The sequence below is a fragment of the Balaenoptera physalus genome, assembly GCF_965194825.1.
Source record: "Balaenoptera physalus genome assembly, chromosome: 1".
NCBI classification, from domain to species: domain Eukaryota; kingdom Metazoa; phylum Chordata; class Mammalia; order Artiodactyla; family Balaenopteridae; genus Balaenoptera; species Balaenoptera physalus.
Window position 1 is genome coordinate 116474299 of NC_138882.1, and position 22615 is coordinate 116496913.

At 39.6% G+C, this 22615-nt stretch overlaps 2 long non-coding RNA genes across 4 annotated transcripts in view; both read left to right on the top strand.

Moving 5' to 3' along the window:
* The window catches only part of LOC309636613, a 657692-nt gene that overhangs the window by 12201 nt on the left and 622876 nt on the right, over positions 1-22615 (top strand). The window lies entirely within an intron of this gene.
* LOC309636563 overlaps positions 15870-22615 on the top strand; it is a 34754-nt gene continuing 28008 nt past the window's right edge. The window contains exons 1-3 of one of the 3 annotated variants that reach the window (XR_014250073.1): positions 15870-15985; positions 16905-17046; positions 17791-17973. This is a non-coding gene — a long non-coding RNA (uncharacterized lncRNA). Of the gene's footprint in view, positions 15986-16502; positions 17047-17790; positions 17974-22615 lie in introns of those variants that run through there. The other 2 variants (XR_014250074.1, XR_014250075.1) reach the window with 2 other exon arrangements.

A 22615-nucleotide genomic window follows, 5' to 3' on the forward strand; every position in this document is an offset into this window, starting at 1 on the left:
GAGGTACATGGAAACTAAACAACATGTTCTTGAACAACCTATGGTCAAATGCAATCAAAAGGGAATTTTTAAATATCCAAGATAAACACGAAAACACAACATACCATAACTTATGGAGTGCAGAGAAGCAGTACTAAGAGGGGCGTTTATAGCAATAAACCCATACATTAACAAAGAAGAAAGATCTCACACAACCAGGTTTTTGCCTCCAGGAACTTGAAAAAGAAGAACAAACTAAGCCCAAAGTTAGCAGAAGAAAAAAAAAAAAAGTATTATAGCAGAAATAAATAGAGAATAGAACAACAATAGAAAGGAATCAACGAAACTAAGAGTTGCCTTTTTGAAAAGATAAAACTGACAAACCCTTAGCTAGACTAAGAAAAAAGAGAAGACTCAAATAAAGTCAGAAATTTGAGACATTATAGTGGATGTCTCAAAAATCAAAAGAGACTACTATGAACAATTATATGCCAATAAATTGGGTAACTGAGGGGAAATGGATAAATTCCTAGAAACATAAACCTATCAAGACCAAATCAAGACTGAACAGACCAATAACAAATATGAAGATTGAATCAGTAATCAAGCAAAGAAAACTCCAGGACAGATGGTTTCATAGGTGAATTCTACCAAACACTCAAAGAAGAATTAATACTAATCCTTCTTAAACTCTTCCAAAAAATAGAAGAAGAGGAAACACCTCCAAACTCATTTTATGAAGCCAGATTCACCATGATACCAAAGCCAGACAAAAACACCATGAGAAAAGAAAACTATAGGCCAATATCCCTGATGAATATAGATGCAAAAATCCTCAACGAAATACTAGCAAACTGAATTCAACATCACATTAAAAGGATTATACACCATGATCAAATAGGATTTATCCCTGGGATATAAGGATATTTCCACTTACAAATATCAATAAATGTGATAAAACACATTAACAGTATAAAAAATAAAAACCACACCATCATCTCAATAGATGCAGAAGAAGCAAGAAGAACAAAGCCAGCGGTATCACACTCCTTGATTTCAAAATATATTGCAAAACTACAGTAATCAAAACAGTATGGTATTGGCATAAATACAGACATATAAACTAAAAGAAGAGAACAGAGAGCCCAGAAATAAGTGCACACATTTATGGTCAATTAATCTTCAACAAAGGGGCCAAGTATACACAATGGGGAAATGATAATCTCTTCAATAAGTGGTGTGGGGAAAACTGAACATCCACATGCAAAAGAATGAAATTGAACATCTCACACCAAATACAAATATCAACTCAAAATGGGTTAAATACTTAAATGTAAGGCCTGAAACTATAAAATCATTAGAAGAAAGCACAGGCAAAAATGCTTCTTGACATTGATCTTGGCTACAAAACACCAAAAGCACTGACAACAAAAACAAAAACAGACAAGTGAGATTGCATCAAATTAAAAAGCTTCTTCAGAGCAAAGGAAACACAGAGTGAAAAAGCAACCTATGGAATGGGAGAAAATATTTGCAAACCATATATCTGACAAGGGCTTAATATCCAAAATATATAAGGAAATTATACATCTCAATAGCAAAAGAACAAACAACAATATTTTTTTAAATGGGCAAAGGACCCAAATAGATATTTCTCAGAAGAAGACACACAAACATACAAATGGCCCAAAGGTACATGAAAAGGTGCTCATCATCACTAATCACCAGGAAATGCATACCTAGTAGAATGGCTATTACCAGAAAACAAGAGATAACAAATGTTAGCAAGGCTGTGGGGAAAAGGGAACCCTTGTATACTGTTGGCGTGAATGTAAATTGGTACAGCCATTATGGAAAATAGTTCTATTTTTAATTTTTAAAAATTAAAAGTAGAACTACCTTATGATCCAGCAATCACTTCTCTGGGTTTATATCCAGTGAAAATAAAATCACTATCACAAAAGAGATACCTGCACTCCCATGTTCATCGCAGCATTATTCACCCAAGATATGGAAACATAGGTGTCTCTCAGATGAATGGATAAAGAAAATGTCACACACACACACAAACACACACACACACACACACACACACACACACAGGAATATGATTCAGCCTTTAAAAAAGGAGGAAATCTTTCCATTTGCAACAACATGGATGAACCTGGAGGGCATTACGCTAAGTGAAATAAGCCAGACAGGGAAAGAAATACAGCATGATGTCACTCATATGTGAAATCTAAATACTCATATCAGATAAAATAGACTTTAAAATAAAGAATGTTACAAGAGACAAGGAAGGACACTACATAATGATCAAGGGATCAATCCAAGAAGATATAACAATTATAAATATATATGCACCCAACATAGGAGCACCTCAATACATGAGGCAAATGCTAACAGCTATAAAGGAGGAAATCGACAGTAACACAACAATAGTGGGAGACTTTAACACCTCACTTACACCAATGGACAGATCATCCAGACAGAAAATTAATAAGGAAACACAGCTTTAAATGACACAATAGACCAGATAGATTTAATTGATATTTATGGGACATTCCATCTGAAAACAGCAGATTACACTTTCTTCTCAAGTGCACATGGAACATTCTCCAGGATAGATCACATCTTGGGTCACAAATCAAGCCTTGGTAAATTTAAGAAAATTGAAATCATATCAAGCATCTTTTCCCACCACAACGCTATGAGATTAGAAATCAATTACAGGGAAAAAAACATAAAAAACACAAACACATGGAGGCTAAACAATACGTTAATAAATAACCAAGAGATCACTGAAGAAATCAAAGAGGAAATCAGAAAATACCTAGAGACAAATGACAATGAAAACACAATGACCCAAAACCTATGGGATGCAGCAAAAGCAGTTCTAAGAGGGAAGTTTATAGCAATACAATCCTACCTCAAGAAACAAGAAAAATCTCAAATAAACAATCTAACCTTACACCTAAAGGAACTAGAGAAAGATGAACAAACAAAACCCAAAGTTAGTAGAAGGACAGAAATCATAAAGATCAGAGCAGAAATAAATGAAAAAGAAACAAAGAAAACAATAGTAAAGATCAATAAAACTAAAAGCTGGTTTTTGAGAAGATAAACAAGATTCACAAATCTTTAGCCAGACTCATCAAGAAAAAGAGGGAGAGGGCTCAAATCAATGAAATTAGAAATGAAAAAGGAGAAGTTACAATGGACACCGCAGGAATATAAAGCATCCTAAGAGACTACTACAAGCAACTCTATACCAATAAAATGGACAACGCGGAAGAAATGGACAAATTCTTAGAAAGTTATAACCTTCCAAGACCAAACCAGGAAGAAATAGAAAATATGAACAGACCAATCACAAATAATGAAATTGAAACTGGGATTAAAAAACAAACAAAAGTCCAGGACCAGATAGATGTCTTCACAGGTGAACTCTATCAAACATTTAGAGAAGAGCTAACACCAAGCCTTCTCAAATCTTCCAAAAAATTGCAGAGGAAGGGACACTCCCAAACTCATTGTACGAGGCCATTATCACCCTGACACCAAAACCAGACAAAGATACTACAGAAAAAGAAAATTACAGACCAATATCATTGATGAATAGAGATGCAAAAATCCTCAACAAAGTGCCAAGCAAACAGAATCCAACAACACAATCAAAGCATGATACAATACGATCAAGTGGGATTTATCCCAGGGATGCAAGGATTCTTCAATATACACAAATCAATCTATGTTATACACCATATTAACAAATTGAAGAATAAAAACCATATGATCATCTCTAAAGATGCAGAAAAAGCTTTTAACAAAATTCAACACCCATCTATGATTAAAAACTCTCCAGAAAGTGGGCATAGAGGGAACCTACCTCAACATAATAAAGGCCATATATGACAAATTCACAGCAAACATCATTCTCAATGGTGAAAAACTGAAAGCATTTCCTCTAAGATCAGGAACAAGACAAGGATGTCCACTCTCACCACTATTATTCAACATAGTTTTGGAAGTCCTAGCCACGGCAATCAGAGAAGAAAAAGAAATAAAAGGAATACAAATTGGAAAAGAAGAAGTAAAACTGTCACTGTTTGCAGATGACATGATACTATACATAGATAATCCTAAAGATGCCACCAGAAAACTACTATAGCTAATCAATGAATTTGGTAAAGTTGCAGGATACAAAATTAGCACACAGAAGTCTCTTGCATTCCTATACACTAACAACAAAAGATTAGAAAGAGAAATTAAGGAAACAATCCCATTCACCACTGCAACAAAAAGAATAAAATACCTAGGAATAAACCTACTTAAGGAGGTAAAAACCTGTACTCAGAACACTATAAGACAATGTCGAAAGAAATCAAAGATGACATAAACAGATGGGGAGATATACCATGTTCTTGGATTGGAAGAATCAATATTGTGGAAATGACTATACTACCCAAAGCAATCTACAGATTCAGTGCAATCCCTATCAAATTACCAATGGCATTTTTTACAGAACTAGAACAAAAAATCTTAAAATTTGTATGGAGACACAAAAGACCCCGAATAGCCAAAGCAATCTTGAGGGAAAAAACGGAGCTGGAGGACTCAGACTCCCTGACTTCAGACTACACTACAAAGCTACAGTAATCAAGACAATATGGTCCTGGCACAAAAACAGAAATATAGATCAATGGAACAAGATAGAAAGCCCAGAGATAAACCCATGCACCTATGGTCAACTAATCTATGACAAAGGAAGCAAGGATATACAGTGGAGAAAAGGCAGTCTCTTCAATAAGTTGTGCTGGGAAAACTGGACAGCTACATGTAAAAGAATGAAATTAGAACACTCCCTAACACCATACACAAAAATAAACTCAAAATGGATTAAACACCTAAATATAAGACTGGACACTATAAAACTCTTAGAGGAAAACATAGGAAGAACACTCTTTGACATAAATCACAGCAAGATCTTTTTTGACCCACCTCCTAGAGTGATGGAAATAAAAACAAAAATAAACAAATGGGACCTAATGAAACTTAAAAGCTTTTGCACAGCAAAGAAAACTATAAACAAGACGAAAAGGTAACCCTCAGAATGGGAGCAAATATTTGCAAATGAATCAATGGACAAAGGATTAATCTCCAAAATATATAAACAGTTCTGCAGCTCAATATTAAAAAAAACAAACAACCCAATCAAAAAATAGTCAGAAGACCTAAATAGACATTTCTCCCAAGAAGGTATACAGATTGCCAACAGACACATGAAAGAATGCTCAACATCACTAACTATTAGAGAAATGCAAATCAAAACTACAATGAAGTATCACCTCACACCAGTTAGAATGGGCATCATTAGAAAATCTACAAACAACAAATGCTGGAGAGGGTGTGGAGAAAAGGGAACCCTCTTGCACTGTTGGTGGGAATGTAAATTGAAACAGCCACTATGGAGAACAGTATGGAGGTTCCTTAAAAAACTAAAAATAGAACTACCATACGACCCAGCAATCCCACTGCTGGGCATATACCCAGAGAAAACCATAATTCAAAAAGACACAGGCATCCCAGTGTTCGTTGCAGCACTATTTACAATAGCCAGGTCATGGAAGCAACCTAAATGCCCATCAACAGATGAATGGATAAAGAAGATGTGGTATATATATATACAATGGAATATTACTCAGCCATAAAAAGGAACGAAATTGGGTCATTTGTAGAGACGTGGATGGACCTAGAGACTGTCATACAGAGTGAAGTAAGTCAGAAAGAGAAAAACAGATATCATATATTAACACATATATGTGGAATCTAGAAAAATGGTACAGATGAACCAGTTTGCAGGGCACAAATAGAGACACAGATGTAGAGAACAAACGTATGGACACCAAGGGGTGAAAGCAGGGTCGGGGTGGTGGTGGTGTGATGAATTGGGAGATTGGGATTGACATGTATACACTGATGTGTATAAAATGGATGACTAATAAGAACCTGCTGTATAAAAAATAAATTAAATTCAAAAAAAATAAAGGGTACAGCTCAGGAACAGCCAGATGGAAGAGATGCATAGGGAAAGGTATGGGGGGAGGGGTGCAGAACATACATGACCTATCTGGACACACTTCCCTCCCAGCACCTCCATATGTGTTCACCAACCCAGTGAACTACATAAAGCTCTCCAAACCACTACTCCCTCCACCTCACACACACTCTCACCCCCATACTTTGGAATTTTTATGGAGTTTTCATTACATAGGTATGATTGATTAAATCATTGATCATTGGTGATTAATTGAATCTCCAATCCTTTTTCCTTCCCTGAGGGGGTTGGAGAGGTGCGGGAGATAGGGGAAAGTTCCAACCCTCTAATTACATGGTTGGATCCCCTGGCAATCAGTCCCCATCTGTGGTGAGCGAAGGACTTTCCAAAATCGCCTTATTAACATAAACTCACCGCAACAAGAGAAACCACTACAATGAGAAGCCTGCGCACTGCTGCAACAAAGAGTAGCCCCTGCTTGCTGCAGCTGGAGAAAGCCCGCGTGCAGCAACAAAGACCCAACACAGCCAAAAATAAATAAAATTTTTTTTTAAATTGTGTTTTCTTTCTTCCTGATCAGCTTAGCTAGAAGTTTATCAATTTTATTAATCTTTTCAAAGAGCCAAATGTTGGCTTTGTTAATTTTTTATTTTTCTGTTATTGATCTCTGCTTTTATCTTTATTATTTCCTAAATATAAATACTTACAAAGATAGATTTAATTTGCTCATCTTTTCCCAGTTTCTTAATGGAGAAACTTAGATAATTGATTTTAGACCATTTTTTCATTATCACTCAATTCAAAATTTTTCTAGTTTTCCTTGTGGTGTCTTCTTTGACCCGTGGGTTATTAGAAGTGTCTTATTTAATTTTCAAATATTTGGGGGATATTTGGATATCTTATTGATTTCTAATTTCATTCTTTTGTGGTCGGAAAACATACTTTGTATGATTTCACTTTATTCAGACTTTACTGAGACATATTTTATGGGCTTCCATATGGTCTAACTTGGTGAACATTTTATGTGCCCCTGAAAATAATGTGTACCCTGCAGTGGTTGGGTATAATGTCCCATAAATGCCAAGTGTGTCAAGGTGGTTGTGTTGTTCAGCTCTCCTATATTCTTAATGATTTGGGGGGTCTAGTTCTTGGGGGCATTAAAATCTTTAATTATAATTCTGGATTATCTATTTCTCTCTTTAGTTCTGTCAGTTTTTGTTTAATGTATTTTGAAACTCTGATTCAGATATACACACACACAATTTCTGATGAATTGACCCTCTTATCATGGTGAAATAACTACTCATTATCTCTGGCAACACTCCTTGTCTTGAAGTCTATTTTGGTCTGATATTAATGCAGTAATTCCAGTTTTCATATGCTTACTATTTTCATGGTATATCTTTTTCCATTTTTAAAACTTAAACCTATCAGTGTCTTTATATTTGAATGACATCTCTGTTCTAGACATTATACGTTCTAGTTATCTGGTAATATGTTCTAGTTATCTATTGCTATGTAGCAAACTACTACAAATCTTAGATGCTTAACATAAGAACCATTTTATCTCTCAAGATTGTTTGGGCAGGACTTGGCTGAGCAGTTCTGCTCCTTTGTGTTGGGTTATTCACTTGGCTGCATCCATTTGAACTGAGCTGGAAGGTCCAAGAAGGTCTCACTTACTTACCTGGTGCCTCAGCATTTCTCCAAGTGGCTAGTTCAGGCTTTATCATGGTTTGGTGTCCTCAGGGTATTTGAACTTCTTACATGATGGCTGGCTTCTAAGAGGGAATGTCATCAAAACGGTTATTCTGAGTTTATGTGTCCCTTTTTCTTCCTTGTTAACAGAAACTTAATATTTGTTCAGGTAATTTATTTTCAGTCCTGGTATCCTTTAGGGAAGGCTGTGCCCTTCTCTATTCCTAGAGGAGGATGGAAATAGATGTTTAATAATCCAGTGATGATAAATCTGTTCCTCTTGCCAGGGACTGGTTTAGAAATGGGCCTGTGACACAATTCTGGATGAGGTTTTAGGTAAAGTCAGAAGATGGGCTTCTGGGAGAGTGTTCCTCAGGTCTCAAAAAGGGACACAACAGAGGAATATCCTTCTCTGATGCTGGATATTATTATCTGCATATGACACCTGGAACTGCATGGTCATGTTGCCACCACGGAGGAAGGACATAAAAGGACAAGCCAACATGCTGAGATGGCCTAAGAGAAATACGGAAAAAGTCTGGGTCCTTGATGATATTATTGAGACACTAAATCAATCAACCCTGGAACCACAAGATTTCCCCCTTCCTCAGTTTTACTGAGATATAATTGACATATAACATTGTATTCATTTAAGGCATACAACATAATGATTTTTTATATGTACATATTGTAAAATTATTACTGCAATATGATAGGTTAACATCCATCACCTCACATAGTTACAAACATTTTTTTTCTTATGATGAGAACTTTTAAGATTTCTTTTCTTAGCAATTTTCAAATATACAATACAATACTGTTAACTATAGTCACCAGGCTCTACATGGCATCCCCAGAACTTATTTTTCTTATAACTGGAAGCTTACACCTTTTGACCACCTTCACCTATTTCTCCCACTCCCTCCCACCATCTCTGGCAACCACCAATCTGTTCTCTGTCTCTATGAGTTCAGTTTTTTTAGGTTCCACATATAAGTGAGATTATCATACAGTATTTGTCTTTCTCTCTGGCTTATTTCACTTAGCATACTGCTTTGAAGGTCCATCCATGTTGTCACAAATGCAAGAGCCATGAGATCTTTTTTTTAGATTTTTGCCCTTCTGTTTTGTAAAATAAGTTTTATTTACAGCCTAAAGCATTCTGAAGGATATGAGGAAGAGGTTAAAATAGAGGTGATACTGGACCCAGGGTTATTAATCCTCTATTAAGAAATACTATACTTTTATGATTGGTTATTGGAGGGAAGATGTTTAATACATTTAAATCCACAGTACAAGTTAAAAAGCACGGCAAAACACACAGTATGAATTTAAATTTGTACTTTATAAATCAAATTAAAAACCAAAGAAACAAAATTACTTTTTTTCCTCCAAACAGCATCATTACTGTGGAACTGCTGCCGGCAACAGAACCAACGTTGCATAGAGTTGGAGGTAAAAGTCATGTTGTCAGAAAAGATTATCTTGAAGTTAAAATCATGGTGACTAAGATCACGTCTTTCAGCATTTCAATCAAATCAAAGATTTGGGTTTAAAAATCCATAACTGGTTTGTAAAGATAGGATATAGAAGAAAAACCTAAAAGAAGCTCCAAGTGAGTAGATCTTAGTAGAGTGCAGTCATGTTTATCACAACTAGTACTGTGTGTCTTAGTCACAAATATTTCTATTTATTGACAGTCATAAGACCATAATTGTTTTAATTTTAATAAGTTTCACGAAAACTCTGTTTAGATTCACTCACTTTTTTTTTTGGCTTTTACAGAGAGAAATGTTTAAGATATTGGGACCAAAGCATGATTTTGCCCACTTTTCATCTTGCCTTGTCAAGTAAGGATATTAATTAAAAGCATCTTTCACCTACTGTCATCATTATTTATTTTAAAAAATGACATTGAACACTCCAAAAGGATATAATCTTGGAATTTCTAAAAGATTACATTTTGCTTTAAAAAATCACATTAACTTAGCTTTTTGTTCATATATTTCTCACAGACAGCTGAAGCTTCTTTTTGGACTGGTATGAGCCTGCAGACAGGCATGTAGAAACCATTGATTTCAATTATTTTCTCCCAAATCTGTCATAGACTGGAAAATGTTTACCTCAACCTTCTACACTTAAAAGTAGCTTTTGTGCTTCTTCATTCAGTGACTATTTATTGTGTCTGTGACATGCAAGACCTCGTGGCAGCCACTATGGAGAACCCCAAAACATGTAAGACCTAGCCCCTGATCTTTAGCTGCTGATGCCTTGGCTGCGCCATAAGACATGTCACAGAATCAGGTGAATCTTGTGTTCTCTGCACCAAGTATTTTATACTTATTAAAGTGTAAATGCCAGTAGTTTTTTGGGGTTTTGTTTGTTTGTTTGTTTTTGTTTTTAGTTCTAGCTTAATTTCTTTCAAGTCTCAACCTTGTGTGTCTTTACTAATAGGCAGCAAAACAGTTAAAAATGTAGGTTTTGCTAGCGCTAGGAAACCAGAAATGTAGTGGTATAAGGGGTGAAACTAATCAAAGGCCATAAAGGGACCATTAAAGGAGAGTGTGAAGATTGCACCGTCCCGTGAATGGGATCCCAGCCACAGAGGGACTCTCACCTTCAGGGTCTGTTCTCTCCAGCTTCTTACAGAGACCTCTCTCTAGCTCTCTTTGAGCAAATGGCTGGGGAAGCACCCCACTATTTCTGTGCTGTTTGATTTGTCTAACCCTCAGAACTCTCTTCTAAGAATGTCTGAATTTGATCAAGACCATAAGATGATTATGTTCTCACTACAAGTGGATTGTGAACTAAATGTATCAGGTTGGCTGCCAAGATCAATAGCCTTCCCTCTTTTTTCTTTTTCCTTTTTTTTTTTTTTTTTTTAAACAAAGTTCCCTTCAGCAGAGGCCATTAGCAGACACTCTATCCATAACTCAGCACAGAGTCCTCATACAGCATTTTCTGGACTTGTTTAGTGGGCAAAATTAGCTCCAACCCCTTGCTAACTTGGCTCAAGGAGAAACAACTCTTGTTTCTGAAGAATACGCTCAGCAATATTTGAGAGTTATTGAAAGGATCAGCTAAGGGGAAGAGTGTTTGAAAAACAAAACTAAATAGTGATTTCCCCCAACACACACCCAAGGCACCTCTACGTTATGTTCAAGCTTTTCTTTCTACTACCAAACAGATCAACACAGGTAAGCAGAAACAATCTAATAGTTCTGTCACAATTCCACACACCAGGACTCTTTGAAAGCCAATCTATTTTGGTAAAATCCCAACTTCTTTCTTTGCTGTGAGCTTGTTTTATAATAAATAAACATTTAAAACACTTTCCAAAGTGCTTCTCCCCAAGTATCTTTTCTAAATGGTATATCAGCTCCCAACTGGGTAATTGGCAATGCTAACTCCCACTTTATTTAACAGGCAAGGCTAGGTATTATTGAAGCCCTGATGGACTAATTGGGGTCACTTAAGGAAAACACCCAAGAAATGGGCTTCTTCTTACATATACTCAGTGTGATTTTGAAACACCACCGTCAGAAAATACAACCAATCCCTGGAACTTTTTTTCCCCTGGGTTAGCAGAATCCGAGACAATTGATGACATTACATTGGTCGTTCATTTTAGATTCGTGGAGCCCACAAAAATCAATAGTTTTCCATTATCAGGTCCAGCTGGGTCACTAGTCTGTCAATGAGCTGTTACAATTGCTGTACAGGGGTGAGCCTGACCAGTCAATTGCTGCTGACAAGAGGAAAACATGCTGACAGCCACGGGAACAAGTCAGAACACAGATTTGCACTTCAGTTTGCCATCCGAAGAGACTCAGAGCAAGGCCATTTTCAAGACGTAGGGCACACTCCGTGGGAGGCCTGGGGGAGGGGCTACCCCCTGGTTTTACAGCACAAGTGCCTAAGGGCCTGTCCTGGCTCCAGCCAATCATCTCCGGTATAGACTACCTGTAGTCACTGCCTGTGTTAGTAAGAGGGCACGGACCAGCCAGAACCGTTCCTAAACACTATCTTCTATCCCGCATTGTACCCAGAGCAAGAGTGGGAGGAAGGAACTCTACTTTTACTACCACTGAGTCAGATGTAACCATACATATACCGGGGAATATAAAAACTTAAGAGGAAGTTAATGGCCAAAGGCACCAAATACGAACCAATATGACTAAATGTGTTGCAAATAAATATTGACCGAAGGACAGAAGATCCCCTGATGTTGGTATATAGGCTATTCCCGTGTCGCCTCATTATTTATAACATTATCTATACTTTGACCTCAACTTGAGATATTTTACTGAACCAAGCGTCTCCCTCATTGGTGTTTCATCCACAGCCACTCTGTCTGATGCAGTGGACAGCCGGGGGAACTGAGTTCTAGTCTTGCCCTGCCCATAATTAGGAAGTGGTGGGATAGAGCGGTCAGCTTGGACAAGTACCTGAACTGCCCCACATTAATAAAATGGAGGCGTGCTTGCCTCACCTACTCTGTAGCAAGGTTGTCATGAGATTTCAAAACCAGATCAATTTAGAGTAAGCTCTGCCCAAGTGAGTGACTGTGTATGTGTGTGTACGTGTGTTTATGTGTGTGTCTCTCAATCTCTAGAAGCTATCCATGCAGCAAGTTTGGAAACAACTGAAAGAAGTCCTTCTTTCTCCAGAATAATTCATTTTTGGTCTAGATTGAATGCTTTCCTTCTTTAGATGAATCCATGAATAATCCATCATGTATTCCAACGTGAGAGAAAGCCAGAAGTCAGAGGACAGCTCTGAAGTCTTAGTGGGTTTTGCGGCTCTCCCTAGTTTGTAGAGAAGAGGATTGAGATGCCAGCAGAGCAGACACACACTGTCTGGGTTCCTGCATGCTGAGGGGCTTCCAAAGCGACATGAATCTGTGCAGCGCTCTGGTCTCCCCACCCTGGTTTTGTTTCAGACATCAAACTTATGAGCTCAAAAGATAAATATTTTGAATTTGTTTCAATATTATGATTTGTAATGTTTCACTTTTATTAACATCTTTCATGTATTAAATTCTAGCCTTTTTAAAAATGCCTCCAGATTTGGGTTTGATTCTTTGGGAAGTCAACATTCACTTGTTTTCCATCATCAAACAAAACTGATAATCGACTGTATTACTGGAAGCCAACTAGCTAGGGTTTTTCCCTTTCTTTTTTTTATTACACCACCAAAAAAATCATTTTCTTTAAATGAGGGGGAAAAAAAAGTAGTTTTAACAAGAGCAAATTTGCTCGTAATTAGATGAACCAGTCTTATGTCTTCTAGCACTTGGAAGCATGAAATTCATCAGAACTCTCATAGCATTAATTAAAAAGAATTTATGTTTTTTTAATAAAATGCTTCATGTTTTAGCTCCTTTATCCCTCTACCAAATGTGATTATGTGGGGGCTGAAGGGAATTCAGGTTAATATGTTGACACACTTAACAATGCAGGGTCATGTTGCACAATACGCTTCACTGGTTTAGTTCAGTACACCCCCTGACAGGGCCTAATCATCCCCTGCCCTAAAGGCAAAGGGAAAGAGAGGATTTTAATTACTGCTCTGTATGCAAGTTTGCCAGCATTAAATTGAGACATAATTAGGCCTCTGAATTTTAATAATTGTCCTAGCTAATTGGGCAGACAAGTATGTTATGCAGCACAGCGTGATTAGATAATTAGTATTTCCAAATGACAAAACTGGGCTCTTGATTACAAATTCTACATGAAGGGGGAAAAAGGTAGCAAGCAGATCTTTACAATTCTATTAAGGGAGAGTTTAGCTATGTTGGTAATTTAAAGTCCATTAGGAAGCAACATTTCATTCTCAGAGCCGGGGGTCTGGGACAAGGGCCTCTGTCCAACTCTGGCTCCTACTTAAGTCTTCTCCCCAGGGAGCTCTGCTTTCCCTGGGGTCTGCTGCATCCACCCTTCCCTCCACCTCCACCCCAAACTTAGCAGTCATCACTGACCTTGGGTAAGGTCTCTTTGGCTAGATACCAGATGGGAGGTGATAACTCTGAAAAAGAAATCACAGAATGTAGGAAGTGTAGAACAGAGAAAGGGTAATCTACCCAGGTTGGGTATAAGTATCTATAATGTCTTTCCTTTGCAAAGAGCTGTTCTTTCATTCTTTTCCCAGAATTCACCACTCTCATTTTATCATCAGCTCCATTAAAATCGTTTTGGTGGAAAATCTTAAATCAAAATCTTAAATTGTTGAGGTATTATATTATTGGGGTGAAGAACATGGGCATTGGAGACCGACCTGGATTTGAGATCATCACTTACTAGAAGTGTGACCTTCGATAAATTACTTAATCTTGCCAAATCTCAGTTTTCTTATTGGTAAAATGAAGAACCTTCCCCATAAGTTTGTTGATAGGATTAAATAAGATAATGCATATAATTTAAAGCACAGTGCCTGGAAAGAAGTAAGTGCTTAATAAATATTAGCTATTAAATCAATGACTTTGGAAGGTACAAGGTGAAGGTTCTGGGTCTGGCTCTTTGCTATGCTGGTAGTCAAATGAGGCAAGGGTCCCCAGCCCATTTATTTTCTGAGAGAAGAATACAGTGCCCCATTTATGCTGGGGAAAGCCCAATGGCAACAGCTACCTCTACCACTCGAATACCTGGCAAGATTTTCTTTCTCTCCATTCTTCAGAGATTGGCATTGCAGACAAGCCCCGCCATGCAAAAATCATGGGGGCAGTTAACCTAAGAAGAATGTAGTATAAACTCTGCATCTTACTCCGCCTTGTGACTCATTCTCCACAAATATCACCTTATTGCCCACAGAGGCATACTTCTATCTGCTAAGCTTTTCTCACAACAATCAGTAGGCTGGGCTCTAGAGCTGTTTTTCAGGCAAAAGAACTATTAATTGGATGCAAACCAGAATCCTTAAAAAATGATTGATAGGTGGTTGGTGGATAACAATGTGATGATAGTTTGTTAGGGGAAACTTGGAAGTTCTGGATGTATATTCATGTACAGTCACTGAGGATGACCATAGGAAAATAACAGTGCCTCCATGGCTTGGTCAAGACAGCCTACCAGACTGAATGAGAATTTCTTATGACTTTCTCAGAACTTTGTGCCATCTCGTTTATGAATGATGGAAGCGTTCTGGCAAGATTCCAATTCAGAATGCAGAGTTCTCTCCGTGGGTAAACTTTATATCATCCTGGCATAATCTCTACAGTATATAACACCTAAATAGTATATAAATCTAGTATATAACCTAAGTTTAGTATATAACACCTAAATCTCTACAGTATGTAACACCTAAATAGAGAGGAGGGCAACACCCTGAGAATTGAGGAAAAGAGACAAGTATAGAATGCAGACATTCTGCTAGAAGCTTAGAAGCAAAGAGTAAGACATTATTTTCCAGGCTAGGACTGAAGACATAGAAAGACAGAGTGCGTAATCCTGTCTGATGTGTATTTCACGGTAAGGAACCGTCTCCTCTCTGGGCTGCGAGTCTCCCTGTTGCTCACAGGGACATTGCTCCCCGGTCACAGGAGCGGCCATGAGAGCTGGCGCAGAGCTCTCGCCCTCACTGCACTTCCCAGATGCCAAGAGGAAACAACACCCTTGTGGAAGGGTGGGAAAAGTAATAATTGTCCAAAGGACGTTCCCCGCCCCCCACCCCCGTGCTGGAGCTTCTTTCCCGTTCTTTTTGAAGAAGCGCGTGTATGACTGACCGCTCAACACGCTGTTGGTTCTGATTGCAGAAAACACACCTTATAAATATATGATAACCATCCTGTAATAGAGAGTGTGACAATTTACTTCACAGTGCGTTTCGGGCTGCTAATTGATCGTTTCAGTCCAGGGACGATTTGGAATAAATTATAGCCATCAAAAGGATATCACTGCTCATTTTCGTGGAAGGATTTCCACGTCCCTTGGCGTTGGTCAGAGAGCCGATTGCACCCGGCAGGCAGAGAGGAGGGGAGGGAGCCGGCTGGAGAAAGGAGGCTGGAGGGGCGGGGCGGGGAGCTGGATGGGGCCGGGCCGGCGGGGCCGGGGGGCGGGGCCTGAGGGACGGGGCGGGGCCGATGGGCGGGGCCGGCGGCGGCGCGCACGCGGCGGCTGCAGGTCCGCGGTCGGACGGTAGAGGCCTCCCTTCCGAGGCGGCGGCGCGGGTGCCACCCGCTGGGGCTCCGCTCCGCCTGCGCGAGCCCGCGCGTCCTTCCCGGCGAGGTCCCGCCACGGCGCGGCCAGACCCAGTGTGAGTATTCCCCACGCGCTCCCCTCCTCCCGCAGGCGGCAGCGCCTGTTCGTTTGAAGTGAGAGTCTCCGTCGGGCAGAGGGCCCTGCTCGGGGGCGGGGGTGCTCGCGTGAGCGGGATCTCACCTCCCGCTGGAGGCTTCCTCTCAGCGGGACTTACCCGCGGGAGCGGACGCCGTAATGCGGACCACCGCTCTCTGAGCTCCGGGAGCGGGAGTAGCGAGGCTGGAGGCGCCGCGGCGCCGTCGGGGGCTTTGTGTGCAGTTGGGGCCCGCAGCCCCGGTAGCTCTGGTTCTCACGCCGCAACTGCGGAGGGCCGCGTGCGGAGCGTCGCAGCCTCTGAGGGAGCCTCGCCCACCGGCCCCCCCCAGGAGAGGGCGAGGAGAGGGCGGGCCGGGCCGGTTGGCGCCGCGAGGTGATGCCGGGGTCTCCAGGGCGGCGGGTTACGCGCTGTGGAAGGCGGCGAGAGCGCGGCCTAAAAGCCCTGCGGGGGACGCCGGCGGGAGAGCTCGGCCGAGGCCACTCCGAGCGTACCGTCCCCGGACCCCGCTCCGTTGGGTCGGCTTCCCCAGCCGCCTCGGAGGCCGCCGCGCCCTCGCTTGCATTTCATTTCCCGCAAGGTGTGTGCCGTCGTGTGGTGGTCAAGGAGAAGAGAAACCTATCCCTGGATGGGATTCGACTTTGAAAAAACAGTATTTTCCTCCTCCTGTCGCGGGCACTTGCCAATCTGGCCTTTTCCTCCCCTGCCCCCCGAGACTTCCAGGCAACTTTCATTCTCTTCCTAAGTTAGAGCGTGAGAAGGATTGAGGCCCTTCGCCCACACGTAGCAGACCCCCCTATCCGTGTGCTTGAAGTCAGGCTTCGCATGGTGTTCTTCGGTTTTTAGTCTTGTGTTATGCTAATAAATTAGGTCAATCTAGGGCACGGATGTTTCCTTGCAGGCGATTTTGACAGCAGTCATCATACCAAGCTATTATGAAGTGTGATGTCAGTCTGGAGGACGGATAATATATAAGCCAGTTCTTGACACGCTATCTTACAAGGAAACATCTGAGACCATCAGTAAGAGGCATTTTAATTCACACACCAAAAATATTTTGTGTTTGGTTGACATCTTTCAAAATGCTGAAAGAGGTAGTAGCATTTATCATTTTGTAGGTATTTATCAAGGTACTCACAAAAGTCCCCATAGGAGGGAGGACGGTTTTGTCTTAGTCCTGTTCTATCACATAAACCAAGGAACAAAGGTGTTATATGTGCTACCAAATAAATAGTGCTTGTAAGCCAGTGATAGAGCTCTATTTATGAGAACAAACATCTTCTAAAACTGGAATAATTGGAAAAGTGAGGTAACTGGTTATGTTTATGCCTCTGTTGTGAAAGATAATCGTCTGCTAGCTTAAATGAGAAACCTTATGCTTTTAGCATAAGTACTGAATGTGTGAAATGATCCATTTAGCTCAGGTATGGAAGTCAGGTAAATTTTCTGTAAAACTCCGGTCTTAATGGTTACTACTTACTCATGGGTATTAAAGACTTTGATTATATCAGGAGTCACATGAAACAAGTGATTAGGTTCAAAAGTATGGCTAGGGTCCTAATGACTGAATTCTGAAATCTAAAGTGATCCAAATCTAAGCAGACGCTTTAGGCTTGATATTATGTAATAGTCAGAAGCTGTATTTACATGGACCAAATCCCGTGGGAGTTAGTTTTACCATGAACTGTGCATGTGTTCACCCAAGGTATGGTTTTCTTTTCCTCCAGTCATTAATTCAATAACTATTTATTCATTATCTGTTACAGGTCCACTTCACTTTGCCATTGAACATGAGCCCTATAGGCATATAATACATAATTGTTGAAATGTAACTAAAATGTGGAAAATATATCTTCTTCTGGCTCAAGGAATATTATTATAAAAGAGTTAAAAGCTGACCTTTCATTTATGCAAACGGAAAATTGTATTGACTTCTCTCAAGTAGTAAGGTAAGGGAAGAAAAATTAGAAATAAGAAAGTTTTCTCCAGCCTATGCCCTAGTCACAGTACCATATTTTTTTCTCCTTAAGACTTTCAAAGCAAAGTTTAAAGGACCTGCATGATTGAATGGGTTTATGATGTCCTTTTAATAATTTTAGAATATAAAGTTTTCCTTAAAAGGTCTTGCTTCTTATATGGTGTGCTAGACTGGCTTTTGTTATGTGAGTGAAGCACTATAATTTTAGTTAAAATCAAAACCGCATACCCCTTTTTTTCCCCAACCTGAAGTAAGAATTGCCTACAATTAAGTCAAGAAGACAAACACATTTCAAGTAGTTACAAGTACACCTGTTTAAAATTTATTTTCATTGGCTTGGTAAACAGAGAAAAACATCCAAGATGTTTATCTCAATTATTTGTAGTTTCATCCTAAACAATGCCTAGGTCCTTGAATATCAAGACATTTTTGTATGCCATCTGTAAGATGCACCTAAAGAGTGTAAAATTTTGTGAAGTGCAATAATGGAAGATGTTAAGAATAATTTTATCCTTAACCCTAATATTGTGCCGTAGGGCCATAACTAAGTAACCAAGATATGACTGTAAACTAATATAGTCCACTGTATCAGAACTTACACATACATTTTAGTGTCCTATCCAACTAGTCATCTTGGAAGTCTGTCGCTTATTGCAGTGATGCTTCCATCGCTGCCATTGTTCAAACCTATTTTGAAGCTCTTCATTTGGGCACTCTTCAGAACCCACAGCACATCTTGTTAAAAAGCCTTGGAGGCAGTAAGTCATCTTCCTTTAAAGACCTTCTGTGCCCTGAAGAGTTAGGTGGGTGATCAAGTCAGGTAATGTAATTTGGGGGTCAAAACAATTGGAAAGACTATTAGATGTCTTTCTTGAGTAGCTTTTAAACTAGTTCTAAAGTCATTACACAAGAATAGTTTGAACATTGGCAGCACCATTGGAGTAAAAGTAGCTGCCAAGGGAAAACTCTTAAGAAAAGTGTGCATTTGGAGCTTGTAGAGTCTCTTTGATTATCAATGAATTATTAATTTAACAATCATATACATCTCTAGTACATCGGTATGCAGTATAGAGACATCTTACTTCAGAAAACTATGTTGTCAAGAATTTGGTTGATCTGGATTTTATGAGAGTTCAATTTTGCTGCTATGATAACAAAAGCTGTTAAGTTCTAGAACATGGGCTTGGGTAGGAAAAATCCAAGATGTCATGGGCTAAAATCAGGATTGCCATATATAGTTCTATAGATTTGGTGCTCCACATTCCTTGAAATACAAAGGAATCATACTCAATTAAGAAATCAAACTTAACCTGTGTTCTGTTTAGTGAGCAAGGCATTCACCATTGTCAAAAAAACTCAGTGATCCTTCAACTGTAGGTGAAGTCTAACTTGTGGAATAAAACATTCGTCATTTTTAGTAGATGGTTGTGAATAGAGACCCCAAAGTATATATGTAATGGAACTACTGTGTACTGCTGTAAGCTAACAATATGCTATATGCTGTGCAAAATACAGAATTATGAAACTCCCTCCTCATTGAATTTAAACTCTTTATGATATTCAAGACCAGAATATGGGAGATGGGGTAGAAAGACACTCAAGGTAAAGAGAGAGGGAGATGGAAAGAGGTAGGTCATGGGGCTTTTGAATCATAATTAGTTGAATTCATCTAAGAGAAGAGTTTAGAAATAGTTTCCAGGGCTTCCCTGGTGGCGCAGTGGTTGAGAATCTGCCTGCCAATGCAGGGGACACGGGTTCGAGCCCTGGTCTGGGAAGATCCCACATGCCGCGGAGCAACTAGGCCCGTGAGCCACAACTACTGAGCCTGAGCGTCTGGAGCCTCTGCTCCGCAACAAGAGAGGCCGCGATAGTGAGAGGCCCGCGCACCGCGATGAGGAGTGGCCCCCACTCGCTGCAACTGGAGAAAGCCCTCACACAGAAACGAAGACCCAACACAGCCAAAAATAAACATAATAAATAAATAATAAATAAAAAATTTTTTAAAAAAAGAAATAGTTTCCAAAAACCACCAGCAAATAATTTAAAATCTGAGGGAATAATTCAAATTCGGCTCCAGCTGAGACTATATGGAGAACCAAGAAAAGCAGAAAGAATGTAATTAGCTGAGTAGGAATTCTTCTAAGAATTCAGGTCTAATACCTTTAGTATTATATAGAGGGCCACAGGATCATTAGTGATTAGCAGGGATCCAGGCTATAATTATCAGGAGAGATCAAGGCCAGAGGACAAAGATGAAAGAGCCTTCCTGCTTAAACTGAATGTTGCAAATGCTGATGCACTTACAGAGGGAAGGTCAGCTAGCAGACAAAGAAATAGGGCAACAGTCCCAAATCATCAAATATATTCCTCTCTTTCACCCCACAGTTAGATTGGATATGGAGATTAACCAAGTTTGAGCTGAGACAGAATATCCTTATTTCACCCATTTATAAGATCTGGAACTTTGAGTTTTGTCTGCTTTGATGAGTTTGATTATTGCTCAGAAATTAGGGAAGGGGACCTGCTGGGCCCAGGATATCAGAGTTACATACCCAACTAAAAGGTCAGTGAACAAGGTGGACAGATCCAATTCCAGGTCTTTTCTGGGGAAAAGACTGTTTGTCTGTTAGCAGATAAAACGGCTCCTCAATTATATGTTACAAGTATAAGGAAGTGTCAGGTACCCAGCACATCCTCAATAAATAATGACAATTGTGGAAAAACAAGTAGCAGTGATGTTAGCCTTTCTTTTGGAATGGGTAGCCCAATCATTGCACCTGCTCATATTCTACAGATTTAAGAACCATCCAAATATTTCTTAATTTGAATCTAAATATTAAATTTTGTATATAGTGTTTATAGCTTCAGGATTAGGGTGGGGGAACTCTTAGTATGGCCAGGTAGTTATAATAGAAGTCTGGTTGGTATAGCTTGAGGCCCATCTCTTTCAGATAGAAAGGTTCCTGGTTTTGGATTTACAGAATTCACACGTGGATCCAGAATATAGAAGTGGCAGGAAATTGCCCTGAGAACTGGGAAAGTATCCTTGACTAGGAGTGGGGACTAGGCTTATCATGTACCAATTGTGTTACTTGAAGCAAATTTTAGTTTTCTCATAGGCAAAATGTATATAATACATTTACTTCAAGGGGTAGTTTTGAGCCTTGTCTGAGATGAAATAAATGGAACGACTTGGTTTATTAAGTGCTGTGCATGTGCAAGCTTTTGTGTGCCACAACATGGGTTTTGTAGGTGAAGATAAGGGCTGTAGCCCTTGAGCTGTCCAGATATTTAAACCAAAATATAAATGAAGATGGAAATCTATCTTTGGGAATTTAGGAGAATAGACTAGTTTTCGCATGGGTACTAGAGACAAGTCATCATATAGTCATTATTCTCCCTTTCTCGAATTCACAGGAAGTACCCTGTTACCATTGCAAGAATTTTTTTTTAACATTTCCTGAAGACCTGTGGGAAATAAAGAAACCTGTTAGCTTGCTTAATACTATCAGGTCCAGGTCTTTAGCATTGGCACTGAAGGCACAATCTCCATGTGGGGAAAAGTAGCCAGGCTTCCAGGCCTTGATTCTTGTACTCTCAGAAGTTCTTATCTTAGAGATTTTATTAATCCCCATTGCCACCTACATGTCTTGGAACAAGAAGCTAGATGGAGTTCCACTTATTGGCTTAATTGGTCAGCTGTGAACATTTTTTTTTTTTTGCAGTTGTTATTCTTCCCACAGCAACAACCCATTTTTGCTGCAGAGACTGCAAGACCTCCCAGCCCTTGCAGACCATTAAAAAAATTAACACTTGTATCTTTCATTTTCCCCTACTTTCCTCTGTGTATTTAAAAGGTAGATGCTGCTTGGGGCAGGGTAATCCACCTCTCTATCTCAGAGAAACACCAGTACAGATACAGACAGTGGTGTTATTGGCTCCCACCAACAGGGGGCATGGTTCCTAGAGAGGAGGGGAGAATGGAAGGGGTGGTCTGGGATGTATACACTTATCCTTTCTTCTGTTGAGTTTCAGAGGCTATCCTGCTGAAGAGGAAAACAGTGCCCTTGTCTTAAGTCATGGTTAGAGGATATTTTCTAGAGGTTTGTTGAGTATCCTCCACACAGTGACACTTCATAAATTCACGTTGTGTAAGACAGACTGTATTTGAGCCAGTACAATGTGTTGGCTAAGGAGAAAGGGACATTTGATGCAGACAGTCTGTGTTTGAATATCACATCTGCTACTTACTTGCTGAGTGGCTTGGGCAAGTTTCTTAATCCCTCTGAGCCCCAGTTTATCTGCAAAATGGCAATAATAACAGTGTCTATTTTTTAGGATTGTTGTGCGTGAGGGTGCTCAACAAATGGAAGCTATTATTAGGCTCTGGAGAGTGAGCGAGGAATATAAAGAAATATAGGGCGAATTTCCCTCTTCAAGGAGCTTACTGTATGGTTGGAAGGGACTGAATAAATGAAAACTGCCACAATAGTACAGGGCAGAGAATAGGAGTGCCAAGTAAGAGCTGCAGATAATGAATGGTTTCAGCAGTCTGCCAAGGACTAGGAGGGTAGTGAAAGATTTCAAGATAGAGGTGGGAATTTCTCTCTGGG